The sequence below is a fragment of the Sus scrofa genome, chromosome 13, assembly GCF_054392235.1.
Source record: "Sus scrofa isolate SSC_HxYL_T2T_F1_AM1 chromosome 13, Sscrofa_HxYL_maternal_Yorkshire_Landrace_v2.0, whole genome shotgun sequence".
Taxonomy (NCBI): domain Eukaryota; kingdom Metazoa; phylum Chordata; class Mammalia; order Artiodactyla; family Suidae; genus Sus; species Sus scrofa.
In genome coordinates, this window is record NC_139395.1 from 195,737,406 (window position 1) to 195,757,964 (window position 20,559).

The 20,559-nt window shown below is 38.9% G+C and overlaps 1 long non-coding RNA gene across 1 annotated transcript in view; it reads left to right on the plus strand.

The window, feature by feature from the left end:
* LOC106505836 (uncharacterized) overlaps positions 1-12,607 on the plus strand; it is a 36,785-nt gene extending 24,178 nt beyond the window's left edge. Inside the window, exons 2-3 of the long non-coding RNA XR_014825010.1 lie at positions 3,907-3,982; positions 9,243-12,607. This is a non-coding gene — a long non-coding RNA (uncharacterized LOC106505836). The remainder of the gene's footprint in view (positions 1-3,906; positions 3,983-9,242) is intronic.
* The last annotated feature ends 7,952 nt before the right edge of the window (positions 12,608-20,559 follow it).

Here is a 20,559-nt window from a genome sequence, read left to right on the forward strand (position 1 = left end):
GTAGGTTTTCACAGAGGGTTGATGCTATTTAAATTCCATAGAATGAATATGTTTCCTTTGATATTCTTAACCACACTATATATTTTTTCTTTTTAATTCACAGTATTTTTTAAAATTAAGGTGGAGTTTCAGTGAGTAATCTCTTTATCTTTGCATTTATCAATACCAATAAAAGAAATGCTTCATGTCTCAATATTAATAAACAATAAAGGCAATGTAATAGTACCATTGTAAATATTTTCAATGATATATTAAAATGAACTTCATGAGTGGAGTTCTTCCTCACCCAAAAGATAATGAGCAAAAGTACACACTATATGGAAAATCACAGTCTGGGTTTTAGAGCTCCTTTGTCAGTCGGTCATTAACCTCAAAAAGTTAAGAATTTTCAAATGTAGAAAAACATCTGTTAAGAAAATAAAATTAACGTAGAAAATAAGGTTACCCAAATTTTCACAGCGAGTTTACAAAGTATAACCTGAATGATTCTGCTTTCTCATTAGCATAAGTCATTTTAGTGATGAACCCCTTGGACTCTAGGTCAAACAACAAGTTTATATTAATATTGCAGGCAAACTTTCCAGATGACAAGCAATTTTTACATTTATTAAGGTGTTTTGTTTTGTTTTGTTTTTACAAAGACCCATAGTGATCAAATATACTTTTATTAAGCTCTTTATCTAATTTTTTTAGAGTAACATAAGATGTCATAGTGGGAGAAAATGCTGAAATCTTTCAGTCATACATTTATACAAAAGAATGCCTATCAAAGCAGTATTTAAGACACCCTGAATTGGGACAAAATCTTGAAAGATTTTGGGCATTTGGCTAGATGCTGTAGAAAAAGATGATAGAGAAGTTATATGATTTGGACATGATGCATGAGGCCATGAATATAGCTTCCATGAGCTGTTCTTCTCCCTAAATCTCCAGGAAGGCAGAGGGATAAATACTTTTCATTTTTTTCCCCTCAGATAAGCAGGGGTAAAGAGAGAAAATCTGAAAAAAAAAAATGAGGAGCATTTTGTCTCACCTCTCAGAACTTCCTTTCAACCTGAGTTTATCTGGTTTAAAAAAGATAAATAAATAAATAAAGATGCAGTAAAGACATATCTGGTAAGGGATTTGTGTTTGGAATATATCCTCTAGGAGATCTGGAGTACCATAACTGAATAAGAAGACAGAAAACCAAATAACAACTGAGTAAAGGATTTGAATAAACAACTCACAAAAGAAGAGGCTTGAACGGTAACTACCAGGAAAGATGTTCAACACCATTAGCCATTAGGGAAAAGCCAATTCAAAATTAAGATACTGCCATATGCATCCTCAAGTGGATAAAAAATTTTTAAACTGATAATTCAAAGTGCTGATAAGGATGTGGAGCATCTTACACATTTCACTAGTGGCAATGCAAATGGAATAACTACTTTGAAACGTAGTTTTGAGGAATAAACAGATGCTTCCTTTCTAATCAGACTATACCCCGTCCAAGTATTTACCCAAGAGTAATGAAAGCCCGTATTCACACAAAGACCTGTGTGTAAATGTTTGTAGATTTTTTAAAGTCATAATCATCCCAATCCAAAAACAACCTAAGTGTCCATCCGCTGGTAAATTCATGAACAAATTGTGTTAACTTCATACTATGAAGTATTGCTCAGCAGAGAAATGGATGAACTATTGAGGTAATAACATAAGTAAATCTCAAAAGCATTATGCTAACTAAAAAAAAGCCAGACACAAAAGTTTGACATACTGTGTGATTCTGTTTATATGAATATCTGGAAAGAGCAAAATTAAAGGTACATAAATCAGAGTACTGAGTGCCGGGGGTTGGTGGGGATAGGAAGAGGATTGACTACAAAGGAGTACAAGGAGAAATTTTTGGAGTGATCAGAATAGTCTATCTGATGATCATTATACAACTATAAATGTAATAAAATTCACTGAGTTAAAAAATAAAAGAGGAGTTCCTTCCCTGGTGCATCAGTGACTAGCCTGACTAGTATCCATGAGGTTGTGGGTTTGATCCTTGGCCTCTCTCAGTGGGTTAAGGATCCAGCATTGCTGTGGCTGTGGTGTAGGCTGGCAGCTGTAGCTCCAATACCACCCCTAGCCTGGGAACTTCCATATGCCGTGAGTGCAGCCCTAAAAAACACAAGAAAGAAAGGAAAAAGGAGGAAATGAAAAGGAAGCAAGCAAGCAAGAAAGAAAGAAAGGAGGAAGAAAGAAAAGAAAGAAAGAAAGAAAGAAAGAAAGAAAGAAAGAAAGAAAGAGAAAAAGAAAGAAAGAGAAAAAGAGAAAGAAAGAAAGAAAGAAAGAAAGAAAGAAAAAGAAAGAAAGAAAGAAAGAAAGAAAGAAAGAAAGAGAAAGAAAGAAAGAAAGAAAGAAAGAAAGAAAGAAAGAAAGAAAGAAAGAAAGAAAGAAAGAAAGAAAGAAAGAAAGAAAGAAAGAAAGAAAGAAAGAGTCTATCTAGGAGCTCTTGCTGTGGCACAATAGGATTGGTTGGGTCTCTGGAGCATGAGACCCAGGTTTGATTCCCAGCCTGGCACAGTAGTTTAAGGATCTGGCATTGCCACAGATGTGGTGTATGTCAAAACTGTGACTCAGATATGATCCCTGGCCTGGGAATTCCATAGGCTGCAGGGAAGCCCATTAAAAAAAAAACATATAAATAAAAACAAACAAAAAGAAATAGTCTATATCATGATGGAAGTAGTGGTTGCACAATCATTTACATTCATCAAGATTGCTAGGGGTTCTCGTTGTGGCTCAGTGGTTAAAGAAACTCACTAGGAACCTTAAGGTTGCAGGTTTGATCCCTGGCCTTGCTCAGTGGGTTAAGGATCAGCTGTGGTGTAGGTCGCAGACATGGCTCAGATTTGGCGTTGCTGTGGCTGTGGTGTAGGCCAGAGGCTACAGCTCCAATTAGACCCCTAGCCTGGGAACCTCCATATGCCTCGGGTGCAGCCCCAGAAAAAGACAAAAAGCCAAAAAAAAAAAAAAAATTTCTAAAACTATGTATTTAGAATGGTAAATTTTACCGTACATGAATTATACCTCAATAAAGTTGACTTTTAAAAAAACAAGGCAGGAGTTCCCATCGTGGCGCAGTGGTTAACGAAACTGACTAGGAACCATGAGGTTGCGGGTTCAGTCCCTGCCCTTGCTCAGTGGGTTAACGATCCAGCATTGCCGTGAGCTGTGGTGTAGGTTGCAGACGCGGCTCGGATCCCACGTTGCTGTGGTTCTGGCGTAGGCCAGCGATTACAGCTCCGATTCGACCCCTAGCCTGGAAACCTCCATATGCCGTGGTGCGGCCCAGCAGAAAAAAAAAAAAAAAACCAAAAACAAAAACAAACAAACAAACAAAAAAAACAAGGCATTGTATTTGAGATCACCCCTGCAGGCAGGGTTGTTCATTCCAAATCCAAACTTACCTAGACAGAACCAAGCCATGATCAGGGGAATAGATATAGGTTATCTTCATTTATTTTAGTTTCTCGTAATTCTTTAGTCTTGGATGCAACCATCCAAAACCTTATAGTATTTTTGCCTTTGATAAGAAATTAACAATCTCCCTAACTTTGCTGCATTAAATGGGATAGACCAGGTCATGCCAGGGGAGCAAGCCTTAGATTTCAGCGGTTTAGCACAGTAACCATTTATTTCTTGCTCATGTAAATTCTGCTGTGATCTTCTGATGACTCTCTAGAGCAACTGTCATCCATGCGATCACTTGGCAGCTTCGGATGAGGTAGTCTCCACTACACTGTGCTGTATCAGCTGTAGCAAGCAGTGTCTTGGTCAGTGCACTGGGGATAGGGAATGCTCAGAGCAGTAATCAAATGTTCTGGCCTGGAAGTGACAACACATGTCACATCTTCCATGATATTTTTCCAGGAATTGGCCACATGGTCCAGCCTAACTGGATGGGCAGAGAAGTATGAATTCCTGCCAGGTGGAAGAGGATAACCAGGTAAGAATAAGCACCCAAAGCCTCTAGCAATTTTCTTTTTTATTTTGTTTCACTATGTATCTTCTGCTATTTCCTCTTCAAATAAATATTCATTCACTCTTATTCTTCTGGACTGTAAAGTAGCAATATATTCCCAGGCAAAAGCAGCACAGTGTCATTTCTCTGTAGTGAATTTCATCATTGACACTCAACATTGTTGTACTAGAGCAAATAGAGCCTGCCAAGGTTCTTAATGTATTCTCCTAGGAATTCCTGTTGAGTTTTGGTATCTAGGGACCAATGAAGATTAGCTTTACACGCTTCTGCCTGGTATTCTTGCATTTGGGAATGTGAGCACAATTAATGTTGTCTTTTAATGACAGAGGGAATTAACTCTGTATGTTAGCTATGTTGATAGAATGTACTCAGAGGTTCAGGTGGTAGTCTGAACTTCTCAACTTTGGAGGGCCTAATACACACTCAATTCTTTGGAAAATCCTGAGAACAACAAGTGAGAGAGAGAAAAAGTCCTTTTCCAGCACTCATAGGAAGAGCTTTTACATCACTATGGAATATGTCAGAGAATATACAGAGAGAAGAGTCAAGCACAGATCACTGGTGAAGTGGAAGTTTCCATGAAGATAGGAAAAAAGCTGCTGGAAAAGGGGGCAATGCATCAATAGTGAGGTAGAAACATGGACCAAATAGACATTGATCTCAATCCAAGGTTTTGGAAAACGATAAAAGTTCAGGAGTCCTTGACTCTGTCCCAGTTTATCCTTTTCCCATTAAAAAAAAAAAAAAAGTGAGCTAAATTTTGTCTTTTGAATCTATTATAAAGAAGGAATGCAGCAGATGACGTGGTCATTTGTGTAGACTGAACTATCATTTTCTTAGTACTGATGATTCTAGTTGAGACAAGAACAATGATATCAAAATGTATATTATTTATGAGTGTGTGTATGTGTGGTTGTGTTATCTGAGCACATGTAACACACGTATAAGTAGGCATGAAATAGGTAAACAGACAAGAACTTTTAGGAAGTGGACAGTTTTCATCTCAATGCCACAAAGGGGGTTATAGCATAATTCACAGAACAAGCCGTGCATGGCATTCGTTCCACCCCTTCTCTACTAAGCATACCAATGGCAGACAGGACTAAGGAGCACTGCTTGCTTTCCCATGGAACCCAGACAAGGCCTCAGCATCCCTTTCAGCCCACTATTAAAACAAGTCACTGTGCAAACCAGTCAATCAATCATCAATCTTTGCATTCAATTTAAAACCTAGTTTCTTTTTTCATTTTTTAAAGTTTTATTGAAGTATAGTTGATGTCCAATATTGTGATATAAGTGACTCAGTTATACATATACACACATCCATTCTTTTTCAGATTCTTTTATCACAGAATATTGGAAGAGTTCCCTGTGTTATACAGCAGGACCCTGTTGGCCAGTCTTTCCATATACCACAGTGTGCATGTGCCAGTATCAAACCCCCAGTCCATTCCTTCCCACAAGCTGTCCCCTTTGATATCCATAAGTTAGTTTTCAACATCTGTAGGTCTCTTCCTATTCTGCATATAAGTTCATTTGTATCCTTCTTTTTTTAGATTACACATAAAGGTGATATCATATGATGTTCATCTTTCACTGACTAACTTCACTTAGTATGATAATGTCTAAGTCCATCTATGTTGCTGTAAATGGCATTATTTCATTCTTTTCTATGTTGAGTAATATTCCATTGTATATATGTACCACAGCTTCCTTATCCACTCCTCTGTCATGGAAATTTAGGTTGCTTCCATGTTAGTATTAAAACTAGCCACTAAATCAATCAATCAATCATCAATCTTTGCATTCAATTTAGAAGCTATTTTCTATCAAAGATCAGCGAAATATTTTTATATTTTGAATGGGGGGAAGATATTTTTCTTCCCACTAAAAGCCTGGAAAGATTATCCACTTCCTTGCTCCTTTCTTTTATTACTTTCTCCTGACTTTCCTTGAACAAACAGATATCAAGCATTTACCACATGCCATGCATGGTGCCAGGGGCTGGAGAGGCAGTGATGACCAGGACACAGTAGGGAAACCCTAGGTAGTGTTCATCATTTATAACCATTGCCTTCTGGAAAGATTTTCTCCCTTTGGCAGAAAGACTCCTACATGGCCCTAGTTTCATGCCACCAGTCTAGCAATTCCTATTCCATCTCTGCCACCACCATCCCAATTTAAACTCTAGCATCTCTTGTCTGTATTGCTGCAGGGGCCACCTTGCTAACTCTCTATATTTGCTCTGATCCCATTCAATTCATTCTCCACATTGGTAGCAGGGCAATTTCACACTAGATCATGTGGTCCCCCTGCTTTAAACTCTCCAGTGGGTTTTTCTCTCTCTAAAACAGCTTTCAAGGCCCTGCACTATTCATTTTGGCCTTATTTATCCAGCTCCATTCACTGCTCCTCTCTCTTCACTCTCTATGATCCAACCACAATGCTCTTCTTCCATTTCATAAATTCACCCTATTCCTTTCTGCCTTGAGATTTTGAGCATGTTGCTTCATAGCCTGGAATGCTCTTTTCCCACATCTCCCTCTAATTAACTCAGTTACCTTTCAGATTTCACATCAGAATTTCCTTTCTCAGATAATTCTTCTCTGATCACCTGCCTCACTCCCAGACTAGATTTAATAAATTCACATTACTGTATACCTTTCCTTTTTTCATCACATTTAATGATTATGCATTTTATCTGTTTGATTATTTGATGAATGTCTGCCTTTCCTATTAGACTACAAGCTCAATGAGGACATAATGAGTGCAAGGAAGATGTCTGCTTTGATCCTAGGTGTGTGTATCTTGCACATGCATAGTAGATGCTCAACAAAAAGTTGATGCATGAAGCTATCAGAAAACAATTAACTCACTGGTTTTGTGAATGAATAAAGTTAGCTTACAATCTAGTGAAGAATAGAAATAGACAACTGGAATACGGTTTGATAAGTGCCATGAGGTATAAGAACAGTGGGTTATGGGCAAACATAAGACAGCTGCCTAATTCCAATTTTGAGGGGCTCCTATAGCAGAGATGAGAAGGAATTTCATAATCAGAGTGACAATAGGCATGTTCACAGAAATGGAGCAGTTTCACATTCCCAGTCTTTGCATGGCTGTGTCCAGTAGCAAATAAGAACAGAAATACAAGCTGTGGAAATTCAGCCGGAAAAAAAAAAAAAAAGGGCTATAAAGTCTGAACTCTAAATGACTGCAAACAGAGAGACAACGGATACTTCCAATTAGCACATCTGTCCATGTTCAGGGAAGTGACTGCACTGAGGCCAATCAACATAAAAAAAGAGAGCACAGAGCAAGTCAGCCAATGATGAAAATCTAAATAATGACAGAATAGGAGAATCAGGGTCAAAACGAGGGTGTGTTTTTACCTTTAATTGTCCATTGCTAGGAAAGAATGGTAGCAAGCACAAGGATCTCCTCTTTGTTGCAGCTGAGCCCTGTTTCTGGGCCTTTCAAATAGGTATGCACAAGATACAATTTATACACACAATGTAACACATTGAATATAGTTCATTCTACATTCTGGGTTCAGTCACTCTCCATAATCTTCTCTGTTGTTATGAAATCTCAATTTTAAAAAAATTCAGTTACTGTTAAACATATATAAAAAAAATACAGGGAGTTCCTGTTGTGGCTCAGCATGAACGAACCCAACTAGCCTCCATGAAGATGTAGGTTCGAACCCTGGCCTCACTCTGGGTTAAGGATCTGGTGTTGCCATGAGCTGTGGTACAGGCCAGAAGCTACAGCTCTGATTCGACACCTAGCCTGGGACCTTCCATATATTGTGGGTGTGGCCCTAAAAAGACTATAAATAAATAAATAAATAAATAAAATCTATGCTACATATACAGTCGAGCTCCTGATAACCCAGCCTAGCAGCCCATCTATTAGATGATCAGATTATTGGGCTTGATGAAGATCTCTTCTGATGGAATGTGGACCATAGGGTATTCGAAAGTAAACATACACTCAAATAGCTTTGCTGGACTTGCCAAATAGCTTCCAGAGCTGGGGAAAGGGGGTCCCATGGAAGTCTCTTTTTCATAAGGCAGAACAGCAGCATTAGGGCAGAATGTAAACACTAAGTCACAGAACCCATTTTTCCCTCACCGTGATCAATCAGATTTTGCTGTAGGGTAGCAAATAACTTCAGGATTCAGGGGGAGAAGCCAAACAGCTGTCACTACCTTGAAAAAATGGAAGTCAGAAAAAGCATTCAGCAATGTCACACTGCCATGGGCACGTTAGAAGCTGCCCCAGGGACCTCATCTTCTTCTTCATTCTCAGCAAAGGAAATAAAATATCATTGGTGAACAGGGAACTTCCCTGATTTCACCATTATCTTCTCATTTCCAAGGTGCATCATGTCTTTTCTTAAAGTGCTGAAAAATGTCTAGTGATATCTAGAAATAGTTACTTCTTCCTTGCACAAAGAATTGTGCCCTTTGGAAAACTTCATTCATTTTTTCTGAATTACTACTTGCAGGGCAATTTGACATTTTAGGACAAAAAAATAAAAACAGATCACGTATCAAGTTTAGTCTTCGTGAAATTATCCTAATACCTGTAAGAAGTATATGTCTTTGGCTAAAAATCATGATAATAATTAATGATAAATATAACATGTTGTTGAATACATGGCACATAATTGGAAGGAACCATAGGTAAGTGTGGAGGATAAACAGAAACAGACTGGTATTCAGAATTAACTGGCTCTAATCCATCCAGCTATGTGTCCTTAAATAAATCACTTAATTGTTCTCTGCCATAGGTGTCTTACATATAAAATGGTAGTAGTTGCCAGAGTCTGACCTACCTTAAAGTGTTGATACATTTAAAATATTGTGAGTATAAGTTTGGGAAACTTTAAGGCACCAAATTGGTTAGATATTATTATCATTAGAAATTAGAAAAAATAAGATTATCTTCAGATACACCTTTAGACTTTATATATTCATTGTTTTTCTTGGTTTGGAGTACTTAGTGTTTTTCTGAAATGAGCTTTCTAGTGCATTGGTTCTCAGGAATGACAATGTACTAGAGTGTTGTTTTTGTTTTCGTTTATGTCAAACTTTTGAGACTTCATAGATTTGTGAGTTCGCTGGGTCACCACGACCTGTGCAAGACGGCGCTGCATTTGTAACAGGTGGCCTGACTGCTTTCCTACAGGAAATATTTTTCTGCTGTTGTTTTTCAGCGCTTTACAGACCCGGCCCTAGACATCTTGCTAACCATCGCCATTCATCCCAGGTGAGCCCTGGTCTTTGCACAGGTACACCACCGCCCTCTGCTGGATAGACTACGCAGGTAGTCTCAGAGTCCTTGCTCAAGTATGTACTCCTCACGGGTGTCGTCAGAACTTAGTGTCCATGTACCATTCTCCTTAGGGGTTTGGTGAAGCTCATAATTACGGAGGTTTGGGTAGGTAAGACAGATATTTGAGTAACACAATAAACGAGCATCTGACTTTAACTTGGGAGTAAACTTCAACAACACTTTACAAACTCATGTTCGTGTTGTAGCACACCTCTGCCTTTCAGTAGATTGGGCATCCTTTGCCGGGCATCCTAACACCCTCAAGTCAGAAAACTACTTTACCTCACATGAATTAGAAGAGATGGTCTCTAACAATTTAGAATGATCTTCCAGTGAGGTGCAGCTTCTCCTGAGTTAATGAGACAACTGACTGGTAGGCTATAGGCTCAGTTATTGTTCTCAAATATTTCTTGAAAACCTACTGTGCACTCAGAAATCTTTTAAGCGCCAGAGATACAATAACCCATAAAATATTTTATGAAGTTATTATCAGTCACCTTGTATGTATATCTGATCCTCTGTAATAGAAGTTCTAATAAGAATTCAACTAGAGGCACCAGCCATACTGGTTTGCCAGGATGGAAAACTTTCTGAGGATGCAGGATCTTCGGAGCTTAAACAGACCCTAGACAAACTGGAATGAGTTGTTTACTGTACGTACATCTCCCAGCATAGATGATTATAACTTGCAGTGGTATTTATTGAAAAATAACCTTTCAATAGCATTGGGTTCATCACTAATACTATTATTCTGAACAGTTTCTTCTCATTTAATACTTCTTGTCACTTCTGCACATTCTCCTTATGAATCAATCTATTGAATTGCCTTTTACAAAGCATTTTCTTACATAGAAAAGATGCTGAGCAAACCTAAAAATCACAAATACAGATTTGCACTATGAAAGCCAAGGAAAATAAACACCAGAAAAGCCAAGTTCAGCCTTGTAAGATGCAGAAAAAGCTTAGGTCATGTAGGATGAAAGACTTTAGAACAAAAAAAGGAAATGAAAACCAAATAGATATTAATGAAATCTATGAGAAAGGCAAACTATTCAGTATCCAAGTAATTTTTAAAAATCGTAAAAGCATAGAACTGAAAAGATCTAAAATTCACCCAGCTTTTCCTGCCCAAACAAAATGTTCTCTTGTGGCTTAGCAGGTTAAGGATCTAGCATTGTCACTGCTGTATCTCAGGTCACTACTGTGGCTCAGATTCGACCGCTTACCTGAAAACTTCCACATGTGAATGCAGCCAAAAAGAAAAGTCTCTTCTAGATTTTCATGTCATTTATCTTCTAATATACTATTCCAAAAAATTTAGTCTATATTTCTCACTGATGAAAGTTACCTGTGTTTTATTTAAATACGATTTTAATTCTTATCATTTTGCTTTGGGATTAAAAAAAAAATCTTCATACTTCCATGCGCTGCAAGGACTGAAAATAAGTTTTAATATTATTTGCTGTCGGGACATCCCCTAAAACTGGGAGGACCTTGAATGGCCTAGCTGCAACTTGTCCCCCGCCCCCGCCACATTCTCTGCTCCTGTGGATAAGGTCACCTAGTCAAACAACAGTTTCTGGTTGAGGGTACCAGTCACAGGTTCTGCTTATCCCTGAGCACCAGGTTTCAGTTCCCTGCCAAGATGTGGATTGTTCCAATAAGCCAATTACATCCTCCTGTGGGAAACAGAGTACCTCACTCTCTGGATACTACAAAGCTTGCCTCTCACAGTTTCTGGTTGATCACTCTGCTCCCAGGTGCAACCTCTACACGTCCAAATGCCTGTGGCACATAGTGTCCCCCTTCCCCGGGCTGTAAGGGTGTGTGACTATTAACTGCTGACAATCTCATCTGTCCAGCATTGGATGTTGTGTGTTTAGCCACCCCTGTAACCTGAGGGTTGGAATCCCTCATTCACCAATGGGATAAAGAAAAGGCAATTAAAACAATCCACACCTAGGAATTCTTATCCAACCCTGCACAATACTTCTCAGTCTTTTTGCTCCAGTGATTTCCACCTTTATCCCAGAAAAATCACTGCTTGGGTGAAGCTAGCAAATCATTCAAGTATAACAAGATATTGGAATCGGTGTGCTTTTTCACACAGACACACACACACATATCTTCTAAAAATATGCAACACACACACACACACAAATGTCTCTCTAAGTTAAAGGGACAGGACAGGAAGGAGATAGGAATTTTGTGTATTCTATTTCCACCACAATCAACCCTTGATTAAGGATGTCATAATCACAGAATGAACAGAAAGCTCTTAAGAAACTAGTGGCTTCATGAGGATGAGAAGGAGTGATGATTGAATGGGGAGTACTAAGAAAGTATTGTAGCCAAAGAAGAGTCAAAAGAAATAGATGCCTCTGTTTACCAACAGTTCTATGAAAAACTCTCCAATTCTAAATTTCCCATGAAAAATTAGAATTTGTTTTGTAATTTCATAAATCCACAGGTAATTTCCTTTTCTATTTTCATTAAGGGCTTAATTCTTCTTTCAAACCTAACCTTACATGCTAGACATAAGAAAAAAAAAAAAAAAAAGACCAGCTGATCCTTTATACCTTTAATCTGCACCTGCCTCCTCCAGAGAAATTGATAAGCAAATGCCCTGGATATAGATGGTCCTTGAAGACGATTCATAGAGTGTCAACTACAGAAAGGATTTCAGAAACTCCCTAGTCCAAAGATGCATTTCTCACTGAATTAATGGATGTGAAAATGAGGTCCAGTAAACTGTCTGTGGTGTCAGATGTCAGTATCAGGCTTTACAACTCTCAGCCCAGTTCTCTTTCAGCCCACTGCCTCCCACCAAATTAACTGAAAATGGACTCAATAGCTTAGTCAGATTCCTAATGTGGTAGCTTAGCATATTCATCAAAGGAAAATCTAATGCATTAAGAAAGCAGTTTCCTTGTTACCTTGGATCAGACAACATTTCTTGGAGACTCTGGAAAACCAATACAAGTTATAACTATTAAAACACCTCCAGAATTCATAACCTTTATAAATTAACTGATCAATAAAGCTATTTGGTATCTTGTAAAGTTAACAAAGTTTGAGGTGATCTGAGAGCTAAATATCAAGGAGATATAATCACACAAAATATCAAACTTCCATAGGCTCAGACCAGACCAGGATTTTTCCTTTGTATTACCTGTATGCACGGGATAGTGCAAACTGCAAAAACGAGTAAAGTCAGCCCATAGCAGCAGGAGCTGAAAGCCAAAATTGAACTGAAAATAGAGCCTGAGGAAACAGCCTTCATAAGTAAGAAGCTGCTCAACAAGGTTGATCCAAAGTTGAGAAGGGAATTCTTTGCAAGGCCAGACTAGAGCAGACCAACCAGCATGAAGAAATTGAATTAATATCTAATCAATTGTAATGGAACATGATGGAGGATAATGTGAAAAAAATGAATATATATATATATGTGTGTATATATATGTGTGTGTGTATGTGTATTATATATAAAAAACTGGGTCACCTTGCTATACAGCAGGAATTGACAGAACCTTGTAAATCAACTATAATAAAAAAAATTTTTTTAAAAGAATGGCACACCAAATAGCTGGAATTTCAAATACACACACACATATACACACACACATTCATCTCTTCTAAAAATATGCAACACACAAAAAATGCATCTCTGGGAATTCCCTTGTGTCCCAGTGGGTTAAGGATCTGGTGTTGTCACTGCAGCAGCTGAGATCGCTGCCATGGCGTGATTCAATTCCCTGGCCTGGAAACTTCCATATGTCATAGGCAAGGCCAAATAAAAAATACGTCTCTAAATTATTGACACAGAAGAGGAAAAAGATAGATGTTTTGTGTACCTTATTGCCACCTCAAGAAAACATTGAAAAGTGAAGTTAAGAGATTCAGTTATTTTCAATCAGGTAGATATTTTCTTTTTTTCAAAATTCATGTCTTATCATGAAATTCTACTCTTGAGAGGATTTTTCTGAAAAAAAAAATCATATTAGCAAACAAGTGTTTGAAAACTGCTAAAATGTCTAAAATAAAGTAGCTAATACTTCTACTAGATCTAAGTCTACAGGAAGGGTTGAATATGCTAAAAAGGTTTTGCTGGGATTCTACTTAAGAAAATGAGTGTACTCTTACATACCTTCAATCCAGATGAAGTCTCACCTTGAAAAACCAAGAACAGTGAAGAATATGATTGAGCAGACAGGCCTCCACAAGTGGGAGGCTTTTCCCAGCCAAATTGCAGTGACAGCCAAAAAGACTAGGCCATTTCCAAAAAACTAACTCACAAATTACTGGTGATTTATTACTCAGGGACCTGACATTAATTAAAGCAAATTTAGCAGTATCCTTATCACTTCAAGTTGATGTTATTGCACTTGGCTAGAAAGAGAATACAAATTACTCAGGCAAGGCCTGCCAATCATGTGGTCCTAAAAATGCCTTTCTATGCCAGTCAGGAGCTTTCTGGAACTCTGGAACCCCCAAAGTAAATTATGTTGGAAGGACCCTAGCCTATCAGTCCTCTTATAAGATCTTGGCCATCTATACTCCTCCCAAATGCATGACTTAGCTTTTTAAAAAATTCCACAAGAAAATGCGTGATGAAAAGAGAATTGACCAGAGAAAGGATTTGAGGACTGAAGTGTATGTGGAAGGTCTGGTTCGATGTGCAAGGATGCCACAGACTTGATTTAACACTTGCCGAATAGTAATTACAGGTACAAACTCTTAATAGGTACTACTTCAGTTAAGGTTTTAGAGGAAGAGGATGATCTGATAAATACATTAAATTTATTTTCAGTCCTAATTCACAATTGCTGGATGCCTAAAGAGCCCACAGGGCAAAACTAACAGCAGGGGAAAATATTAAGTTCCTTTTATGCATTTTGCAACTCTCCCGAATACTGACCTCCACCTTCCATCGACCTTCAAAACGGGATGCCTGCACTTTCGAGTTCAGTGCATCTGTCAAGTTTTACAATTACACTTTAAACATTTTGGTGCTAAAGAAGAAACTGAGCACTTTCTTTCTTTTCAAATTTTCTAAACTATTAATTCAGAGACTTTCATATTCAATTGGTAGTCACATCAGATGCCATCACTAAAGAAGCCACTCAGTTTCAGCTTGGAAACGCACCCCTTGCTGGTAGCCGTCACTTCTGTTTCCACACAGTCCCCAAACCAGCATCAGGGAGAATTAAGATGCACTGAGTTCTTGCTAGGTGGTCCTACTGGGGATTAATTCATTGTATTGGTTTTCATAATAACCTGGTAAGGTAAGTACTACTATGATCCCAAGGTTTACAAGTAACTAAATCAAGGCACCAAAAGCTTCAGTAACTTATATACAACCACACTATTACAAAGGAGGGAAGCTGAGATTTAGTCCCAGATACTAATTATTGCTGCATGAGAAGTTACCCTAAAACATAGCAGTTTAAATCATTGACATCACACTTGTGGATTAGCTGGGCCCTCTGGCTCTGGGTTTCTCATATGGAGGAAATTACAGGAAACTCTCAACATTCAACTGAAGGGAGAGCCATCTGGTTGTTGGCAGGATTCTGCTTCTTGCCAATTACCAGTCTGGAGGCCTCAGTTTTTTATAGGCCATGGCCTGGAGGCTGCCCTGTGGGTCTTCCAGGAGGAACAAACAAGAGAACCCCAGAGAGAATATGAGCAAAATGGAAGTCACTGTCTTTCACAATCTAATCTTGAAAGCTACTAAAGGATACAGATTAAAATCAACACAAGGAAGAGTCCCATAAGGCAGGGCTGGGGGACACAGGGTGAAGAGTTTTTAGTTGCCTCCTCCACAGGGAGAGGTATGAACAGTGCCTATTTCTCTTAGCAATGGTGTGTGACAATATGCCAGAGTATTGCCAGCTAGGGAAACTCACCCAAGCCATAGCATCCAGAACTTTACACATCAACCTGACTGACCTTACACATGCCTAACCTTAGAATCTAGCCCCTCCTTGGGTTGAAGTGCTACCATATTGCCTAAGGTCCTTCACCATAAATCACATCGTTAGCCTAGACTATCTGGCATGGCCCAAGGCCTCCAAGGGAAGCAAATCCACTCATACGAGGCAGACATTCCAAGGGCTTAGATATTCCTTCCCAGAAGTGAGAATGACAGTCAAACCTTTCTTTGGGTGAGGTCAGTTATTTACTGCACACCAGCCAAGATCCTTTTTGGTCCAGGGATATACTTCTTGGGATTTTCTAAATACTCCATCAGTGTCTCTGTGTTTTCCTAGTGATGCCTTTGCTCCTGCTGGCATCTGTATCAGAGAATCCAGGACTTGACTTGTCTTCTCCTCCAACAAACCCTGCAGCCTTGGCTCAGCTCTGTGCCTGTTTCTCATTTCGAGGGTGTGGCACTAGTTATACTCCTGAACAAAACCTCTGACCCTTCCTGACATCATTCATTTTTTAATTCACTTTCTTGTTGCACACACTAGTGAATTAAGTGGTAATCTCTTAATTCACTCTCTTGTGAGGTTGAATGAGTTTATAAGGTTCCCACTTGACAAACAAATGAGCCATGCTCTCCTGAGCATGTTTTTGGCCAAGCATTATTGCCTTAGTTGTCCTAAAAGTAGCATTTGAGCTAAGAATCTGCCTGCAAATGTTCATCTAGAAGTGTGAGATTGCAGGAAATGTGAGAAGGATAAAGGGGAAAATCCAATATAATATGCATGTGATTTTGAGATAACCACTTTGGAGAATTGGAGAATGGAGTATTATTCCACTGGGACCTCCTCACAGAATGCTTCTCAGAATTGTCCACCCAAGGATGGACAGAGAGCGTTTACCCATTGACTTGTATCTTCCATTGTTCAAGCACCACTGCACTGAAACTCACTCCAGCCACAATCTTTGGTACTGGAAGGGACCCAGAGCAGAAGCCAAAGACACTGCTGTTAGACAACTGCAGTGCCCTGGAACTCTCTGCTCTAGAAATGGCTGGAGCCAGAGGACAAACTTTAGCCCTGATTATTGCAACTGAATTACCTACCCAGTGGTTCACAAATGTTGAATCACCCCCTGGAGAGCTAACAAAGAACACAGAGGCCCAGATTCATAGAAAAGAGATAGGGCATGGGCACTTGTATTCTTCCCTGACACTTACACTGATGTATGGACATCATTTGTGATATGCTATAGGGACCCTTCAGAGAGAAGGCAGCCTCCTTTGGAAATGATTAAAAGTAAATTTTTCTACTATTAACCTGAGCTGATGGCAGGTCCAGGGTGTTGTCCCTCATGCTCTCTCTAACCCAGTTGTGTTGGTTCCATCATATAATTGTTTTTATTTTTATTTTTTAATGAATTTTTAAAAATTGAAATATAGTTGATTTACAATGTTGTATTAATTTCAGCTGTACAGCAAAATGATCCCATTACATATAAATACACATTATTTTTTTGTATTCTTTTCCATTAATGGTTTATCTCAGGATGCTGAATTGAGTTTCCGGTGTTACAAAGAGGGACCTTGTTGGTTATCCATTCTATATGCAATAGTTTGCATCTGCTAACCCTAAACTCCCAGTCCATCCTTCCCCACCCCCACTCCTTGACCATGTAATTGTTGTTCCTTCCTCTTCAGAGAAGATCATCTGACCCACCCACTCAGGGTGGTATGGCTGTAGACTATTCAACTAACACCTTGACACTCTCTCTAAGTCTCATCAACTCTGTTCCTCAAAGGAAAGGAGAATGACATTGAAAAACATCTGCTGAGAAACAGTTAATTTACAGACACTTTAGAGAAATGTCTAAACAACCTCCTTTAATTCTGGCCACCCTATGAGGTAGGTGGTATTACTCCCATATTTCAGATGAAAAAAATAAAGCTCAAAGAGGTGTGAAGCACTATTATGAACTAGATGAAAACACAAGTCTTCTCAACTACAAAGTCCTCTCCAATTTATTATGGTTCTTACCATTGACAAGAAATAGTAACAATCGTATTCACTGGCTTCACCCAGAACACAACTGTTTTCCGTAGTGAGAAGAGGCAAACACATTAAGCTTTAGAGGTCAGACCACTTGTCCTAGGTTCAAAGCAGGACCTGCTCACACTATGGTTGAATGGATTTATTTACTAGGAAGGACAGATTTTGAGCACCTACTATGTACCAGGCAGAGTGATAGGTTCTTCATATACGATTTCTCTTTCCTTTACCATTCCTAGTTCTATTAATCAGTAAACAGATCCTCACAAAACATAAAGGTGATAAAATATAGTAAACCTTATTTCTATTTCTTCCTGGTTTTATCAGATCTGTTTAATGCGGGAGAGACCAGAAAAAGGTAACACTTATTTTCGAAGTTGGATATTAGGATTGAACTTCACTTATTTATTATTCACACACTTTGAAAAAATGTTTAATCATAAGTCTCAATGCATTGCAAAATAGATCTTAGTATTTAATGGCGGTTTCAGCCATATCCTATAATATTTATTTTCGTTCTGTATATTCTAACTGGTTTATTCTCATTTTCTATTAGCTTTTATTATCAAAGGATAGCGCTGGGAGCATAGTGTAGTATGTCTACACTTAGTGCTTCCTGTCTCAAAACAGTTATTCTATCCACTCTGGCACTCATATGTCTAAGTGAAATTGTTAATGTTTTTCAGAGCCGTTCCAGACATTCTTCAAAGCAAATGCATTTGGTATATTACTTCGTATTCCTTGAACAGACAGCAACATAGTTTTTGACAGCTTATTTTCAACAGCTAAGCATGAAGTCATTGTAAGACAGTCTAAAGGCATTTAGTCTGGTGTTAATGATCTGTTTTGACTCTTTCTTGTCTACATGTCTGATATTTCTGTTTCAACTTCTGCTGCTGAAGATAAGATGACATTTGATAGTTGGGTTCATCCCCTGAAAAGTTTAATTTAATTACAGAAGGGCCTGATTTGCTAGATTAAAAGGTCAAGTATTATAAAATTCATTTTGGGGGCAGGGATTTGAGAGGGTGGCACAGTGCAAAGTTCAGACAGTCAGATGGGAGCAAGGCATAGTAAAAACGAGGCAAAGTTAAAAACTAGTCACCGTTCTCATTGGAGAAGGAAAGCCATGTTCAAATATACATAAAGGGTTAAACCTAATGCTCGTAATCCTTTATTGTGAGTGTTGTTTTCAGCCTTTTGAGAGTTTGGCATCAGCTTGGATGCAAATATATATTTATAAATATATAAATAAAATATACATAGTGGATTAAGAGAGCTAGGCTAGAACTGTTTGTGTTTTAAAACAGCACAAGACAGAACTAATGATAGTACTCCTAGATGGCGCAGGCAAGCACTCCACGACCCTTCCCCTGCTCACCAACACACAAATCCCACTCGATTTTTATGGAGATGCAATGTTCTAAGAGTTAAAAAAATGGCAGTGAATCCCAGAGAGCTGCCTCTGCTCCCCGCCCAGTGAAGAGGACCAGGGACCGCAAGACTCAAGGCTTCCAAACTGCGTTTCAGAAGGTGAAGTGCCTGAGTAATGAGGCTTTGCCCACAGCACTGGGGTCGACTTGACCAGCTGATTTTAAAACAGTTTTGAAACAGTCGAGGGGCCACCTTATACCACCGAACAAAGAACTGCAGAGGTACAGCTGGTTGGAAATGAGTCCAGGGCCACGAGAGCGTTGATAACAGAGCGCGGAAGGGGAGCGGGAGGCTGATGGACTTTCACAATTTGGCTTCCTTCCACAGATCAAATGTTGATCAAAGGATAAAAGAGGATCAGAAAATGACGCAGAGATTCCAGGCCGGAGGTGCTGAAAAAAGGGGCCGCTTCATTAGACAATATGGTGCGAGGAATGTGAGGAGCAGCTGGCATTTCAGTTCCATTTTTTAAAATCCCCCACTTTATCACGGGTATTAAACTCGCGCCTGCGTCAATAGCTCCACACATGAATTTTCACTAGGTGGTGAGACAGCCCTGGACCATCACGCCAGCGAAACTCGATCGCCTTCCCACCCCCACTTATAAAAAAATCTAATTACAAAGCCACTGGGTGAAGGGAACCTGTAAATGTAATATGCCTGGACCTCTGGAATCCATTGGATGCAGCGCCTTGCGAAATCTGACTTGGAAAAAATTAATACAAATTGATTTGGACAGAAGTGCTGTCGCAGGGATTGAAAACTGGCTCAAAGACGGTAAACAACGGATAATGACAAATGGCAGGGCAATCAAGGAGCAGGAGCCGAGTTTTCTCTAAGAGAGGAGTGTCCAAGGAGCCTCCATGAGTCAGGGTTTGAGTTCATTTGGGGTCACCATGGGTCTTATCTGCAAAGGACTGAAAAACATATGAAGGAAATCACAGCAGACTCAGAGTAGGAATGAGGGTAAACATTAATAAAAGGGGAATCAGACTGGGTCAAAGGAATGCTGGAACCATAGAAGGAGAAAATCAGTTAAAACTTATTATAAAGATGAGAAAATGGCCGGAAGACAGTCTTCCAAGACTCAGAGATTCCCGGCACAAGTGCAGATAAATTCAAACTATTTCATTTGACTGATGTTTACCTTCATCTCCCAAGTTTCCATGGCTACACCAATACTGATTTGAACAAAATAATGATAGATTTCAAGATAGTACATATTCTTAAATTTAAAAAACTTTATAAAAATATTTATTTATCCCCAGCCCTCCTGCCTTCAGAATCCAGATCTTTAGGTGTAGGTTAATTTGCATGCCGATTTACTAGCTGAAAAACCAGAAAGAAATAGGAGCTTGGAAGCATTTGTCCTTAGGCAACCAATGTGAAACATCAAGAGCGCAAAATGATAACACAAATTCGGTTTGTATTATTTGCACCCAGAGCTCACTTAGAACAACCAATTACTTTTTAACGTGAAAAATAAAAATTTCCCACGAGTATGAAATGATTCAACTGATCGCATATTGACTGCACTTCTATTATGTGTTGACTCCTTTACTAAAAAGTCGTGTTGTTTTGTGTGGGAGAAAAGAGTTGTTCCAAAGTCAGATTACAAAAAAATGAGTGCACACTTTACCTCAAGAGGTTTTGCTCACAAGTAGATTCTTAGAATGTCAGTGCTGACAAGGACCTAAGGCTCCTTGATTCTGATTCCCTTCCTTTGGGGCAAGAACTGGACCTCACAGAGAAATAAGACTCCGTTTGTTTCCTGTGTTCCCGTGGCCA